The sequence below is a fragment of the Canis lupus genome, chromosome 22 (genome assembly GCF_003254725.2).
Source record: "Canis lupus dingo isolate Sandy chromosome 22, ASM325472v2, whole genome shotgun sequence".
NCBI lineage: Eukaryota > Metazoa > Chordata > Mammalia > Carnivora > Canidae > Canis > Canis lupus.
In genome coordinates, this window is record NC_064264.1 from 47,238,119 (window position 1) to 47,254,684 (window position 16,566).

At 35.6% G+C, this 16,566-nt stretch overlaps 1 protein-coding gene and 1 pseudogene across 3 annotated transcripts in view; both read left to right on the forward strand.

Annotated features, from left to right (window-relative positions):
- Window positions 1-12,421, forward strand: part of LOC112655794 (ubiquitin-conjugating enzyme E2 variant 3-like) — a 78,422-nt pseudogene extending 66,001 nt beyond the window's left edge.
- Window positions 1-16,566, forward strand: part of HS6ST3 (heparan sulfate 6-O-sulfotransferase 3) — a 631,758-nt gene that overhangs the window by 454,951 nt on the left and 160,241 nt on the right. The window lies entirely within an intron of this gene.

Genomic DNA, 16,566 nt, shown 5'->3' on the forward strand with positions numbered 1-16,566 from the left:
TATTAACAATCTGGTAGTTTATTTCCCCTCTAGTTTAGTTTGCTCATGGTTTACTTGAAATGAAGTAATCTTTCAGATTTCTTTACAATCTATGATGCTTGATTGGATGCCATTGCAAAAAAAGATTTGTTACCAATAGTCAAGATGAAATTCAACAGACTCAGAAAGATGACCTCATAGCTGACAGTACTTAGGATTTTCAGTGATAAAGAGGAAGACACAGAAAGACCTGTATTAAAAGCTTCTGTTTAGAGGGTTAAAAAATAAGTAATGTAGCCGTATTATGCATTGTGATTATAAACTGCTGAATTGGCGTTTACTGTGACAAGAGTCTCCAATTTATTGGATGCATGTCATTGGAATTTGCCCTTTCTTTTATGTGTCTTTCCATGATGAATGCCAGTGCTGGGAAATGAAGAGCTCTTACCCTTTTCATACTTTGCTGAATGCTGGCAAACTTGCCAATTGATGCTTCTATAATTTTTGCTTCAAGGTCACCTGAGGGGACAGAGTCATCCAAACAAGGTCACTATGTTGAAAGTTAATAGTTGTTTCTTGAAAAGAAAAGTCATAGAAAAATTAGGACACTGCGGAAATAATTACTATAAGATGGAAAATGGATCAAGAGAATATTTTCTTCCAATAAGGTAATTCATTTACAATACAATGTGATAAATAGTGCTTGGACAACTAAGGTCATTTGGTCTGCTCTGAGTAATTCAATTAGGAGAAATCCAAAAGCGATAAGTGCATGGTAGGTGGGAGCTGTAAAAGCACTGGACTGTTAATAATTTGAGACTTTCTCATCCCTTTATGTGGATGAAAGTGGATCAATTATGTGAACATGCAGGTCTCCGTATTGTCCTCATTTTGTGTATGGGTCCTGAGGGAGATTGCACAAGGACCCCAAATGGTGAGGCAGAGCTTTGCCTTTTGGAAGAGGTTCACTGTCTTCAGTGTGATTTTCAATCCAGGGAAAATGCAATAACTGGCTTTTTTTTTCTTTTCAAGTCATAATTTCAATGTCCTGTGAACATAGAGCTCTTTTGATTCAGAGGGGCTCCTAAAAACTAGGCGAACATTCAACTACAATTTGAGAAAACTTGTAATATTATAGCAAGCTTATGCTGGCCAAGCTCTCCTGAAAGCAGAGACCCAAGGAGCATGTGGGTTAGGCTTTGAGTGCATTTTCTACAAGGAATCCTTAGATTTAGTAGGCTTCTGTCTACCATCCAGCAGACATTGGGGGTGGAATCTAAATTTAATTTAGCCCAACACAAATCTGCTAACAGTGTTCATGTTTTTCAAATGCAAAAATTAGAATACATGATTTGACAATTACAAATACATTTCTGAGGACACTGAGACTGTCCTGAAAAATTCTAGAAATGTGATCACCACACATATGGACTGTACTTCAAAGATACATAGAGCTTTTAAAAAGTTGTAGTATGTGTCTGATTGTTATATGTCTCATTATCCATAGCATGACTTGTATCTAAGTGACTAAGAATTAACCATACTCTTTTGAATCTATTCTTTATCAGCGAAGCTAAGTTGCACTCAAAAAAGCAAACTGTCTAGACACAACTGTTTCCTCATGGTTTTTCTTAATCATAGCAGGGCTTTTGGCTGCTAAATCCAATGCCTTGTATCAAATGTCAATTGACTTAAAATTTTTTTGAACATATCTGAAAAACCACATTGACCATTTGGAAAATCCAAATGATATTTGTGTTGGAGTATGTAGATATCCTGATGACATTTTATTTTAAGGAAAGCTGTAAGTGGTTAAAATTATTCATAAACAAGTTCATATGAGAATTCTTATATAGATATGAAAATAATTTTGAGTGCCCATTCTCTCAGGGGCTAAAAGAAAAAAATTCTTATCTGAGTCTGATGTACTTTCACCTATCAGGGAAAAAGTAGGAAAAAAAAGAGAAAATAAATACTTTGCAACAGTAGTAATATGATCCCAGTTTATAAAACCGTTCCAGAATTTAGCTTCTTGCTCTTCTTTCTTCATTGGAAATCTCTCAAACCCCCTTAATAGGAATCACTTACCCATATCTTGCCTTTAGTTTTCTCCTGTTTATCACAATATGTCCTCTGAAGATTTCATCCTTTCCTATGATTTTAATTGTCCCCACCCTAGGGCTGATTTCTCAAAATCAAAAAATTAATAAATTTTTGTTTTGGATCTTTTCCATCAGCCACTAAAGCAAGTTGGTAGTTTTAAATTGGTGATGGGAGCACATACACCAGAGAAATTGGCAAAGTCTACAAATTATACTCCTCTCCCCTGTTTAATATTTACCAGCACACCATTAGTTGTCACATGAATTTCATAATTTCACTTCAAACATAACATGTAGAAAATAGAATTCATTTATTGAACCAACCATTTCCCACCATACTCAGATTATCTGTTTTCTTAGGGACAACACCATTATTCCACTGTAATGTCTTAATGTTGATTGCCTCTGTAACCGGTCCTTGATCCTCTTCTTTTCTCTCCCTCATCTGTACTTGCACCTTTGGTAATTTCATCCTGTCTCATCCTGTTTTATGTAGATTATATGCAGGAGCACATCCCCAGTTATGTCTCTATCTCAGACCTCTCCGCAGACCCTACATACCATTGCCTATTGAACATAGCTGCTTGGATAGCTAAATAGACATCTTGAGCTTGACAGGCACTGAATTGCATGCACACATCTGTTCCAACCTCAATCCTCTCTACCTTATCTTATAGCAATTCTATCTTTCTAGTTGTCCAGCCTAAAACAAAACACAAACCCTTTGACTCATCCTTGACTCTTCCCTTTCTTTCACACCTCTATCCAATTTGTCAGGAGGAAATCCCATTGGTTTCACCATGAAAATATATCCTGCTCACTTCTGACCACCTTCCTTGTTGTATCCTAGTGTGACCATTGTCCTGTCTCACTTGGATTACTGCTGTGCCCTCCTCATGGATCTTCCTGTTGTGTCCTTTCTCCTTTACAGTTTCCCTCAATGCACACTCCTGTATTCCTTAAAAAGTATAAGCCAGATGGTGTTACTCTTTGCCTCAAATGCTCCAAAGTTTCCTGGTCCACTCAGGTGAAAGCCAAAGTCCTTATGATGGCCTGTAAAAAACCTTCAAGATTTATCCTGGATTTATCATGATTTCATTTCCTCTTCTGCCCCTTCTTGCTTACTCTGAAGTAGGTGTACACTGCCATTCTTGTTGTTGATTGAACTTGCTACACATTCTCCTGCTATTCCATCTGCCTAGTATGTTTTTTCCCCCAGATACAAGCTTCGCTAATTCCTTCCATCTCTTTTGTGCATTGCTCATATCACCCCTCTTCCATGAGGTCTACCCTGACAACTTTATTCAATATAGCATCCCATCCTACTTCTTCCCTCAGTGCTAAAATTCACCATATCCTGCTCTACTTTTTCCATAATACTTAACATCTTCAAACATGCTACATCATTTATATTTTTTATGATACCTATTGTTTAATGTTTGTCTCCACTGCCTAGAAGTCAAGCTACTTGAGAGTAGGACTGTAGGCCATTTATTCCCTGATTTGTATAAATCTATGACTGGCATACAGTGGAAAATGTGTAAGTATCTATGAATGAATGATCTGCCTTGAAAGACAATTCATCTTTGACTTTTATTTCCTTTGATATAGAAATAGCCTATTCTTTGTGACAACCACTCTCTAACCCAGCCTTTACCTCAATACCAGATTCATCTTTCAGATCACAGTGTTAATCCTGTCACTCCTTCCTTTTAAAATCCTTTAGTGTCTCCCCATTGGCTATTGAATAAAGACCTGACTTGTTAGTCTAATAATTCAAAGTTCGGCTCCAACCTAGATTTTGAAACTTCTTTTTGCCTTACTTCTCTATGATCAATCATTTATTCATTCATTCAACAAATTTTTATTGACCCATAATATATGCCAGGAATGAAAGTTTCTTATCATACTTGTACCATTCCCTAAGTCCACACTATATTTTATTATTTCTGCCCCTTCTCTATTGCAATCCTTTTATCCTGGAATGTACTTTTACATCACACCTCAGACTATAGAAATAATATTTATCTTTCATTACATAGTTGAAATGCCTTGTCTTCCACATTGTCAGCCCTGACCATATCCATAATGGCCCCCATCTTCTGATACTGACTCACCATGGCATCCACATCAATAGACAATCTTGTCCCACCTGTTACCAGTAGCTTGGCTCCCTTGCTGTACCCTTATCTCCAGGCAAGTGAATCTACTTGCTATCCCTGAGCATGCCATACCCTCCTTACCTCATGCTCTGACTCACATTCCTTTACTAGCTTATATAACTCTTACTCCTTTAGCCATTAAAATGAGTTCAAAAGCATCTCCTTCAAGAAACATTTCTCCTTCTCACTCTTTGACCAAGTCCTACCAATCTCTCCTTCCTTTGGACATTCTTAGCATCTGGTTTTGACTGCATTGGTGTACCTGCTTCATATTGTTTTGTATTCTATGAGTTAATGACATGCCTTCTCCTTCATATGGCTTGAAGCTCATTTGGATCACAGGAACCATATTCTCTTTGGTTCTCTATCCCCACAGTATGTGCCACAGTACTCTGTTCATAGGAAAGCCTTTAGTAAGTATGGAATGCCTGAATGCAGAATGCAGAATGAATATTTGACTTTATATGTTGACTGTTATGACTGATATCAATATATAAGAATTTAATGCTTGGTATATAGTCTCAGGAATATGGTCTCAGACATATAAATGGCATTAAATTCTACTATATATAATGCAGTCACATAATACATTCTATATATAAACATATATACATACACATATCTGTGTATGTATAAAATATACCATATTAAGTTTCTACTATATATCTGTTGTGTGTATATGTGTATAGTAGATACATATATTTATTTATATATACACATGTGTGTATATATAATACTGTATTAAACTCCACTATTTTATATAATACAGTCAAATAGTATAGTCTTCTGTATAGACACATATATATATACACATTTCTTTATATATACACATATAAGCATGTATGTATATACATATAAAATTTGGTATGCAGTCCCTAGTACATAATAGAAATTTAATACGATTGCCTTCTCCTGGGCTAAATGTATCCAGAAAGCTCAATAGTTAACTAACAGGAAGTACAGTTTAGAACATCGTGGTCTCATGGCTGTCTAGTGCAGGACATGGGCTACATGTGTGAAAGTGGTGACACCTGGGTGATGTTGGCACAGGCCACTTGGACACCTCCTGGCACAGGAAATATGCTATAAACTGTGAGAGTATCTCCTACCCCTCCCAAATGGGTGTCAGAAACAATGGTGCTTTTCCAGGTCCTGACCTTGTCCCTTTGTCTCAGACATTCTGATATTGTGTCTGTCAGGCCAACTCTCTTATTATCAGTTCCCGATTCTCTTTCCATCTCAGGGAGCAATCGTCTCTCCAACAAGAGGTTAGGCCTTTTGGAGCACTGGCAAAAATAGTGCTAGGGCATGCTAGGTGACTCTTCTGTGTGAAAAATGGATCCATTCCCTCACCTGACCGCCATTCAAACATAGATAACTCACTCCCTGCCAGTTACCACATCAATCAATTCCCTTTTGCGATCTGAGGCCCAGGAAGAGACGCACAAGCAGCTGTTTTCTTTCTTTTCCACTCTCATCCTCACTTCTCCTTTCCTTCCCTTTCTGTCTGCCCACCTATCTCTTGCCTTCTGGTTCCTTAAGATATGACTCTGCTTTGGTGTACTTGGTACACAAATAAAACATTCTGATGGTTAAAGTAATTATATTGAATTGTTGATATGTAGGCTTATGGATTGAAAGCATCTCATCTATTTGTTCTTGATTGCACAGTTCATTAGAAATATTTTTACATGCTTCTTTGAAAGAAAGATGGAATTCAAACAGGTAATTAGCAATCTGTGAATTATGCCTCCAGTCTTTGAAGACCTTTGTGGGTACAGGTTCTGAAAATATTGCTGCAGTCAGCAATAGGACTCTTGATTACTCTAAAACTGAATTTAAAAAGGCATTGCTGGCCATGTTTGATCTCATATTTGGTACCTTTAGAAATGCCATAAAGACAAGCAGCACTGCTAGAGGAAGTGAGGAGGATTTTCTGATCCTGTCACAAAGTTCAAATCATATCATGATAATCATCCATGAATTGACAACCAAACCCTTGTGGTTAACTGCTCCACAAGAAAATAGAAATGCTTTAAAAAAAACATGTATTTTTAAATGTCCATGGTATTTGGCGTCTTGTGTTTGCTAAAATCTTTTGTGAGGTAAATATGAAGGCAGGAGAACCTCACTTCATTACTCATCCTGGTCTTGAACTAAGAGGGTTGGAAGACTCAATTGTTTATTCACAGCATGTGCCTGATTCTTTTCTTCCACCCCTTCCCAAAAAACTGAGGTTGAATTGTAGGCAATGTATAAAATCTTATGAAATTTTTGTTTAAAATCACCACTTGCAAAAAAATATTCTGATTGAAACAAAGGAAATCTATAGAGAACTAGACTCTCTATGGTCCATTTTTAATCATGAATATAAGAACACACATTCCATCTTTATCTCTTTTACACATACTAGATGCGCCTGTTCCTCAAGCCATCATTATTAGAAAACAGCCTGGAGTTAACGTGTCTGAAGCGATTATTTAATTTGACAAGGGCAGTACCAATTTTTTCCCTCAAGAGTTTACATTACAAAATGTGGAAAAAGGAACTTCTTGGCTGAGTTAGCTGGCTTACCAGCAATTTTTGTTATTTTTAAGGTGTTCGTAAGTGAGGTAAAACTCACCTGAGCCCTTAGGACACTGTTAAATTTATATTTTCTCTCTGCCAATATCTGTCAGGGGAGAGTGAAATAAGCACTCTTAGTTCCTTACTTTATGCTTTTCATTGCAACTGAATTTCTCAATCTAACACACTTATGATGGTCAGGGCTGGAGAAACTGAAACCTTGAGAGTGGGTAGGTCTTCCACCTTCCTTGAGGAGGCTAAATCAGGGGGCATTGCAGATGTGTTAGAAAAATGTGCTTCAAAGTCTAGTTCAACAGGGAATACCAAAGTGTTGGAACACACAGATTGCTGCTTATCTCCAGGAGGGTGAATACATTAGAAAACATCATTACTGATGTTCAAAACATCATTGAATTCTTACTTGAAACTTGTAAACGGGCTGCCAAAGGGAGGACTGCTGATTTTGTTTAGGTTTTCTTCATTTGTATCTATCCCAAAATAGTCTTCTTGGAAGCCTATAAAAAAAAAAAAAAAAAAAACAAAACTAGTCCTTTCATTTACAAAGATTGTTCGAAGACCGTCTGTTATCAGTAATGAGCTGTCTCCAGGAAGAAAATACTGATTGTATGCTGAAGAATATCACTGCTAGTGCCAAGAAAAACCAGGCATTGTGGTTGAAGAGTAAAATGAAATTCTACCAAACACACACCGATGTTGTCCCTTTCATACGTGTCACATGCACATTTTGATCCTGGGAATTGGGTGAGGATGGCTGGGAAAAAAGGAGAGACAGTATGATGATAGAAAGTAAAGATTCTAACACTTGTTTACTTGTCAGCCTTCTATCATGCTGTTCAGGGCTCTCCACAGATTCTGGAAGGAGATCCTGCATCTCAAGAACAAAGGAGTAGGTTGAGCATAGTTCATGCTAGTAAAAGATGTCACTCATTTTCATTGTTATTATGATTACCATAATTATAATTCAGAATCTGTGGTTGCCAAAAGGAAATTAGATAATGTATAAAACATAGCAATAGATAGAATCCCCTCTAGAACATCCAATTTAGACACCTATTTCTGTGCCTTTGTTCATAACCTGAGAGAATTATGAAGATTGTCTTTGGTCTGCATTTGAAAAAGCATTATTAAAAATAACTCATGTGGTTTTTAAAAAGGCAAGAAAAATAAATTATAGCAATGGGACTAGATGCCAGGTATAGTTTAAAGTTATACACTGATTGAGCAGAACAGACCACTAATGTAATTAGTGATTTATTCTCTATTAATGCTTTCCATCCACGATCCTCAGGATACTTTAGAATATCCCAATTATATCACATACCCTTTCATTTTTTAAGGGAAACTTCATTTTATTCCTCACAAATCAAAAGTTCAGATCTGTAAGTTATTAGATAATATACTGATCTTCAAAAGATAGACCAGAAATACATTGTTGGAGCTCATTTTCATCCTATTTCAAACTTCTACTCACTTTGGTACTAGAATAAGGGTCAGGAAACTAAATGAAACCAAAATACAATGGTTTGGAAGAGGTGTGTTTGGGGCCAAGGCTCTGGGCTTAAAATCAGGGCTACCATAAAGTTTTCTTCTTTTGGTCAGTGCTCTACTCTGAGCCATTCCATGGTAGAATGGAAGAAAGGGGGGCAAAAGAGTGATGCTGGTTGGGTCCTTCAACAAACTGACTAAACTGAAAAATTAGGGCTGATATGCTTGAATTCCAAGATTTAGGTGGGTTCTAAATCTTAAATATCATAGCAAATTGACTGGATTTATGTATATTATACATAAAACAGTGTCATGGTTGCTCTAAAGCCATATCTGGGATGCCTCTTCACTGGATGCTGGTTGTTAAAACCTATGTGTCATAGCCAAATGGATTACCCTGACTTCTTTGTGTGTGTGTGTGTGTGTGTGTGTGTGCGTGTGCGTGTGTGTGTGTGTGTAAAAGAGAGAGAAAGAGAGAATGCACGTATTTCTATGGCTGTTTTTGTTTTTTCCTGGACATACCTCACATAGCAAAGCAAGCAAGAAAAAAAGGTAGAATTCAACCAACTCTGATATTTACTCAGTACAAACAAAAAGAGGTATTTTCTTATTCTTTTCTTATTTTTGTTTATTTCAAAGCAAAAATTATAAATATAACAGGGATAATTTTTAAAAAGAGAAAGCCATCTAGCACTCCTTCACTTTTAAGCTGGAGCAAAAATGGACTGGAACAAGAATGCAAAAGTGCATCTTGTCATCATTATTTCAAAAGAAATTTAGGGGGGAGTCTTAAAAGTGCTTTGCTGTGAGTGCTGTGAATGTGTTTTAGAGATGCTATTGGCAACTTTTGCAGAAGGAACTTTGGTGAAGAAGCTACTTGGCTGTGGTCATACTGACACTAGAAGGGTTCAGTGGAGTCTTTCGGAAACTTACATTAGCAGTAGATGTGGAAAAGGACGTGGAGAGAGAGCGGAAAGGAAGAGTGTCTGCTCTAAAACTCTGTTTTAACAAGTGCAAATTCAGTATTCAAAGTTACTATCTAGACAATTGTGAAGAAAAAGCGGTCATAGCTGAACTCAGCCTTTAATAAAATGACTAAAAGGCACTGGCCATAAAGAAGCACATCAAAACTGAAGCAGCATCTGACTTTGCAGTTACATATAACTGTCACTCAAATCAAGATTAAGAACATTCCTGGCATTCTAGAATGTTCAATTGTATACTTCCCCCAGAGGCAACAATGATTTTTTACTTCTATCACCATTGATTAATTATGCCTTATCCCTGACGTTTATAAAAATGAAATAACAATGTGTGAACTTTTTGTGTGTGTCTGGCTTCTCAACATGATGTCTTATGAGATTTATCCACATTATTTTCTGTATTGTTAACATGTTTAATTTTTAATGCTGTCTACTATTCTATTTTATGTCACAATTTATTTATCTGTTCTTCTGATGATAAACATTTGGGTTGTTTTGTTTCTGGCTATTATGAATAAGACTTCTCTGAACATTCCTATATGTGTCTTTTGATGGATATATGCACTTGTTTCTCTTAGGAATATGCCTAGGAGTGTGCTTGCTGGATAATAGGGTAATAATGGCAAACAGTTTTTCAAATTTGTTTGCACCAGTTTGGCTTCCTTGAGGAAGATATGAATGTTCTAGTTTCTCCACATTCTTGCCAGCAAGCGGTATGATCAGTCTTCTGGATTTAGCTATGCTAAGAGGAATGTTTAATTTTTAATTCATTAATGATTAACTATATTGATTTTTGCTAATTTGTCATGTGGATTTTCTCATTTGTATAGTGCCTGTATGTTGTAAACTTGTCCAATTTAAAAAGGAGGTTTGTGAGATGCCTGAGTGGCTCAGTCTGTTGAGCGTCTGACTCTTGATTTAGGCTCAGGTCATGATCTCAGGGTCCTCACACTGAACCCCCATTGGGCTCCACACTGGTCATGGAGCCTCCTTGGGATTCTTTCTCTTCCTCTCCCCCACTTAAAAAAAAAGTAGGTTTGTCTTTTTCTTACTAGTTTGTAGGAGTTTCTGAGATATACTATACTAAGCTTTTTGTTGGATATTTATATTATAAATATCTTCTCTTCCTCTTGAATTATTTTTCATTCTCTTCCTGGTATCTTTTGGTAAATTAGTTCTTAAATTTAATGAGCTGTAATTTATCATCTTTTCTTTGATATATATTGCTTTTGCGTACTAATTAAGAAATTATTTTCTACCCTAAGATATGAAGATATTCTGTTTTCTTCTGGAAAAATTTTTTTTTCACATTTGGTTTCTTGGGCCATTTCATCTTAATTTTAAAATATGGTGTGAAATAATGGGGCAAGATTCATCTTTTTTTCTCATATAGATACCCAATTTCTCTAGAGACATTTCTTGAAAATGAATTTTTTCCTACTAAATTTTAGTGGCATCTTTGTCATAAATCAATTGACTGTATATATGTGCATCTATTTCTGGACTGCCTATTCTGTGTACACATAGTCTTCTGCAAATTTCTTTTCCTCTTAGCATATTATGGTTATATTTTTATGATAATAAATATACAACATAATGCCCTTTTAATGAATAGACAGTATTTAATTTATAGATGCACTAAAATTTACTTAATCCCTATGGCTTATGAATTCAGTTATTAAATTTATTTTCTCTCTTATGTATACTGAATCATTATGAATCTTTATTCCATACAAATGCTGTAAGAATATCAAGACAATTAAATTTTTAATGAAGAGAAGCTCTATTACACAGTGTGAAGTGCATTAACATAGCATCAAAAGAACTGAATTCCAATCAAGATTCTGCCACTTTATTAGGTCTCAGCTATAATTTGGGCACAATAATCCCTCGTTCTCAGAATTATAACAAGAATACAGCACATTAATGGACATGGGAATACTTTGAAGCTTACAAATTGTTATAAAAACACCTTTTGTTATTAATAAATAATAAAAGCTTGACAAGCATATTATTTTAGCTTATTTGACAAACATAAAGTCATTGTTCATGAGGAAATAGACCTTACCTGGGACAAGAGTCTAATTCAGAAGAGACTTCCAATCTTCAGTAACTTTAAATTGTGGTAACCTTTTAAACGTTAAGTACCTGTATTATCTCCAAAATTGGAGCCACCTTAAATCTGTAATTGTTGGGCTAATCAAATAGATGATTTAAAAGTTTCGAGAAGAACTTCCCCTGTGTTCCTTGTCATCACCTGATGAGGCATGGCAGGCAGACTTGCTTGCCTAGATTGCAAAAATCAATGAAGGTGTCTCAGACATAAATTCAAAGACCTGGGAAAATGATGAGAATAAAACAGCCCATAAATTTACTATGGTTGGAGTCAGATAATTATGCATTGCTTGGACACTAGCAATTTCAGCAATGACATTGCAGAAGGATGGTCGTCTTAGATATTTTAGAATGGTCTGCATGAGACATGATGACCTTGACATCTTCAGCCTTCCCAAAGTAGAGAGCAACAAAGATGTGTCTGTCTTTGCTCATTCAAAGATGTTGCTCCTCACACTTAGCTCCTTGGATAGTTCTCAGGCCTACATTCCTGAGCTTAAGGGAAATAGGGGTTTATTCAGAGCACTAGTCCCAGTCTTGTGATATTGTAGTTAATAGAGTGTCCTGCTTGTTGCATGTTAGCCAGTGGAAATAATAACCTAAATGACATGGAGATACTGCATTTCCTAAAAATCGAATGACTGGAATTGGATGAAATTGTATTCATAGAGAATGCAATCTATCGTTATGAGTGTTTTGAAAGCACAGACTTTGGAAGAAGAAGTGTTATTGATGAGCAAGGAGAAGATGAAATGTCCACATGAGGTTGCTTAAAAGAAGTAATGGGTCATTACTCGTAGGTGCCATGTGCAACAGAGTCATGAAATTGTTGAGGGTAAAATGTTGCATACCTGCTTTGTTGGTATATCAGTCACTGACCTGGTTCACAGTTTTGTGAACAATAAGAAAAAAGTGCATTCTCCTTTAGTTTCAGTGAAGGACTATTATGATATGAATAGTGAAATGTTTTTTAAGTTTTCCTTGTATTTTTAGAACTGATAGGGTATAGAGTGACTGAGAAACTCAAAATCATTGATCTGTGTCCTCCCAGAATAAACATTTAATCCCAAATTGTGGAGATAACCTAAAAGGAATGCTGTGCAAAGTTTCCAAAGAATAGGGTGTTAAAGCTTTTTTTATCTTATTATCTATTCTTATAACTGTTTGGTGAAGGTGGAGGATGTCTTCATTAGCTTTGTAACTTAAATTATTAGAGTGCTAATTAAGGAGGAAAAAGGTCACGGCTTCTTTGGTGTTTTGTGGTATCTATGTACTGTCTAGAAGAAACATAACTTAAATGCAGACACAAAGAGCTTGAGAGTAAAAGGGTTGGAAAAAGATACACCATAAAATAGTAACCATAATGGCTCTGGAGTAGTTATGTTAATATCAAATAAAGTAAACCTCAATATAATAAATATCATTAGAAACAAAGAGAGACATTTCTTAATGTTAAAAGGGTCAACGTATTAGAAAGATATAATCATTATAAATGGTAAACACACCTAATAACAGAGATCTGCAATACTTAAAGCAAAAAATAACAGATTAGAAAGCAGAAATACACAATTAAAAATGGTTGGAGATTTCAGTATTTCACTCCAATGATTAATATAACATAACAGAAAATCAGCAAAGATATGAAAGACTGAACAACATTATCAACCAGTGTTACTTAACTGATATTGTAGCACATTTCACTCAAGAACTATAGAGCACAAAAAAAAATAAAATAAAATAAAATAAAAAATAAAAAAAAAAAAAAAAAAAAGAACTATAGAGCACACATTTTTGGAATGGAATATTCTATAAGATAGACTATATGCTGGGCCATGCAATAATTCTCAGTATGATTTTTTAAAGATTGAAATCATGCAAAATGTATCTTATGACCACAAAACAATTATATTAGATATCAAAAAAGAAGGAAATCTGTGCCAAATACTTCGGTAATTATCTACTTCTAAATAATCCATGGGTCAAAAAAGAAAACAAAAAGGGAATAAAAAATTATTTTGAGTTGAATGAAGACTAACACAAAAGAGATAGAAACTACAGAATACAATTAAAGCAATGCTTAGAGGGCAGTTTATAACTCTAGATGCTTATAACTGCAAAGAAAGTTTCTAATCCCAATAATCTAAGTTCCATCTTAAAACAAATAGAAAAAGAAAAACAAACTAAATCACGAATAAGCAGAAGGAAGGAAGTAATAAATATTAAAGTAAAAAATTGTGTGTTTGCAATTTACTGAAATGGACTCAAGAAGAAATAGAAAGTCAGAAAAGATAAAAACAAGTAAAGAAATTAAATTAGTAATTTTAAATCTTCACACAAAATAAGTCCTGCCTCTCATGTCCTCAATTGTGCATTCTGTCAAATTCTTAAAGTGATAGCAATTTTTTATAAGCTTATGAAACAGTTGAAAAAGGAACACTTCTCATCTCATTTTGTTTCAGGCCAGAATTACCCTGATCCCAAAGCCAGACAGAAACATCGCAAGGAAAGAAAACTATAGGTGAATATCCCTCAAAAATATAGATATACAACTCCTTAACAAAATATTAGTGAAAAAAATTCTGTGGCATATCAAAAGGATTCTCTACCATGAGCGTGTGAAATTTACCTTAGGAGTGCAAACTTGGTTTTACAGCTAAAAAGCAACTAATTGAATAACCATATTAATAGAATAAAGAACAGAAACAACATGGCTATCTCAATGACCACAGAAAACACATTTTGTATATACATTTCTGGTAGGGATATACAATGGTACATCTACTTTGGAAAACATTTTGTGAGTTTCCTAAAAGTTTGAATATAACCTTACTATACTGCCTAGTTCCAAGTTCCATTTCTAGGAATCTACACAAGAGAAAGAAGTAAAAAAAAAATATGTGCACACGAAGGATTGTTATGCTCACAGCAGCATCATTCATAATAGTCCCAAACTGGAAGCAATCCAAATGCCTATGAATTTCAAAATGTGGTGTATCCATATAATTAAATGCTATTCAGCAATAAAAAAAGAACAAAATACTGATACATACTACGGCACAAATGAACCACAAAAACATTATCCTAAGTGAAAGAAGCCACACAAAAAACACAAATTTCTATTTTTTTATTCCATTTATATGAGATGTCCAGAAAAGGCAAATTGACTGAGACACATAGCAGATCAATGGTTGCCTGGGTTTGGAGGGTGAAGCAGGATTTAGTGCAAACAGGCTCAAGGGAAATTTTTAGAGCGATGGAAATGGTCTAAGACTGACTTGTGATGGCTGCCAACTCTGTAAATTTATAAAAATCATTTAATTACACATATGCAATGGGTGCATTTTATGGCATGTGAATTATACCTTTAAAATGTGGTATAAAAAGTCTTAGTATTCTCATCCTTTTAAAAAATGATATACACAACATTGTGCATGTGTCTAATAAATTAGATAATTTGTAGAAACAACTCTGTACAGTGTTCGACAGAGTAACAGTGAGTCAATATTTGTTATCATCGTCCTTGTTCTCCTCATCCTCTTCCTCCTCTTTCTCCTTATCTTTATATGGAATCTAAACATCTGTCTTCAAGACTGTAGTTGCTGAATTAGGCAGCGGAAAATACTACCCAAGCCAGTGTAGATTGGTAACATTCACAATCCGTGGTCTCTAACTTTGGCTGAATGCTTAATGCCTCCTGACAGTTCTGTATCTCTCAGAAGCTTCTGTTGTCAAAGCTCTTCAAAACTCCATCTCCCTCCTTTCACTCACACATGAATGTCACCTCCTACTTCATAGAGAATAACACATCTATGAAGGGATCCTTTGAAAATACTTCTGCATGTCCAGTGATCTTTCCATCTTCTTTCTCCCAGGGTGAAAATTGTCCCTCCTCCTCCTTTTCTGGACCAATTCTTGCTTATACCCTGGATGAAGTCCTCTGACTTCCTCAGGGATCCTATCAGCATTCTGCCAGTAATAAACAAAATACAAAATATTTGCCAATCTGAAGCTCCTTTTCATTCTTTGTTTATACACATTCCTTCACTGATGTATCCAACAAATTTTTATTGGATGCCTACATTGTGCCAAATCCCTTCTCAAGGATCGGAGACATGATGATCAGCAAAAGAAAAATGGCCCTTGCTCTCGTGGAGCTTATGCAGTTTAGTAGAGAAACGGTAGTTAAAAATAGTTAGAAGACTGGGCAGCCTGGGTGGCTCAGTGGTTTAGCGCCGCCTTCAGTCCAGGGTGTGATCCTGGAGACCCGGGATTGAGTCCCACGTCAGGCTCCCTGCATGGAGCCTGCTTCTCCCTCTGCCTGTGTCTCTGCCTCTCTCTCTCATGAATAAATAAATAAAGTCTTTAAAAAAATAGAAGACTAATTAACTATCTTTAATAATTAATAAGTACAACAAAGGAAAAATAATGGAATACTAAGAGAACATATAGTGGAAACTCCAGAGATAGATCACTGAAAGTTATATTTAAAATGATTTGTGAAGTATGAATAGGATTTAACAGACAATTAGAGATGTAGGACAGGGGAGTGGGGAAAGGAATTCCCCGTAGAGGGACCAACATGTACAAATGCCTTGAAGCCAAATATAGGAGAATTGCTTGGGTTTGGGACTAGACAGTCATAGTTTGAGTCCCAGCTCTGCCACTGACATTGTGTCATGATGTGGTCATGAGCAGTGGAGTGAGAGTCCATCTGAAGATCTAGAACACAGTATAGTCTTACTATCCTGCATGAATAACTTTATACTTTACATACATTATCTCGCTTTGTCCTCACAGTAACTCTAGGTATTATTACCTTCACTTTGAAATGTGGGATCAGAGATTCATAGGCCTTGATTTGCTCAAGGACGCTGGCTAGTGTTAATACAGACTTTACTAAGTCTTTTGGAGTAAGTTATGTTACACTGATTTTGGCATCCAGTACGAGCTCGATATGATTTCTTTACCTATTTCTTTCTTTTGCCCTTTCCTTTGATATCACGTGGCCATCATCAATTCATTGAAACACAGTACATTCATGCTGATTTTTTCCCAGTATTCCTTTCCTTCCAATATTTTTGTTAGATTAAGATTTTGCTACAATTAAACAGAGATAGTAATTTTTAACTGACTGAAGGTATTTTCATTTTCTCT